The 911-nt window shown below is 48.7% G+C and overlaps 1 non-coding gene across 1 annotated transcript; it reads right to left on the bottom strand.

Moving 5' to 3' along the window:
* Nucleotides 1-413: 413 nt before the first annotated feature.
* Nucleotides 414-486, bottom strand: Trnaa-cgc (transfer RNA alanine (anticodon CGC)). The gene has a single exon. It is a non-coding gene; the product is annotated as a tRNA-Ala (tRNA).
* Nucleotides 487-911: the final 425 nt, after the last annotated feature.

Raw genomic sequence — 911 nt, 5'->3', positions numbered from 1 at the left:
CAGCTGTCCACATCGAGGTATATCAACAACACCTCTCGGCAGCTGAGGGTTTCAGTTAGTCATCATTTATTCCAGGGAAAAGCTGCTTGGTCATCTACAGTATCTGTTCTTTCAAGAACAGTTACTGTCTTCATATATATAGTTAAAGGCTACCCAGCCATTGACCTTCGTCTGTGCGAATGGGCACAGGTTGCCGAAACTCTTACGGGAATCGCCAAAGCGTTCGCGAGTAATGAGGAGGAGGAGGAGGAGATTAGTGTTTAACGTCCCGTCGACAACGAGGTCATTAGAGACGGAGCGCAAGCTCGGGTGAGGGAAGGATGGGGAAGGAAATCGGCCGTGCCCTTTCAAGGGAACCATCCCGGCATTTACCTGAAGCGATTTAGGGAAATCACGGAAAACCTAAATCAGGATGGCCGGAGACGGGATTGAACCGTCGTCCTCCGGAATGCGAGTCCAGTGTGCTAACCACTGCACCACCTCGCTCCGTGCGAGTAATGAGTGAATGGGCAAATGTCTATAAGGTACATTACATAGGTAGAATTGTGGACAGTTGGGAATGTCTCACGGGAAGCGTGCAAGGGATAAGTCCCTGCAGTCGCGCTATTCATCTGTGTCCTCGGTGCCTCAGATGGATAGAGCGTCTGCCATGTAAGCAGGAGATCCCGGGTTCGAGTCCCGGTCGGGGCACACATTTTCAGCTGTCCACATCGAGGTATATCAACAACACCTCTCGGCAGCTGATGGTTTCAGTTAGTCATCATTTAAATAGATATATGGTCGCAAATGGCGTTACTGAGTTTGGTAATATACCAAGGGGAACAAAGTAACACTAAAAGTTGGTGTGCGGATTTCTCACTGAACTCTGAGACCACAAGGTATTAAACAGAAATACATTTCTCTACGCGGAA

The sequence above is a fragment of the Schistocerca nitens genome, chromosome 3, assembly GCF_023898315.1.
Source record: "Schistocerca nitens isolate TAMUIC-IGC-003100 chromosome 3, iqSchNite1.1, whole genome shotgun sequence".
Taxonomy (NCBI): Eukaryota; Metazoa; Arthropoda; class Insecta; order Orthoptera; family Acrididae; genus Schistocerca; species Schistocerca nitens.
Note: the sequence above shows the minus strand (reverse complement) of the source record. Positions and strands in the feature narration are given on the sequence as shown.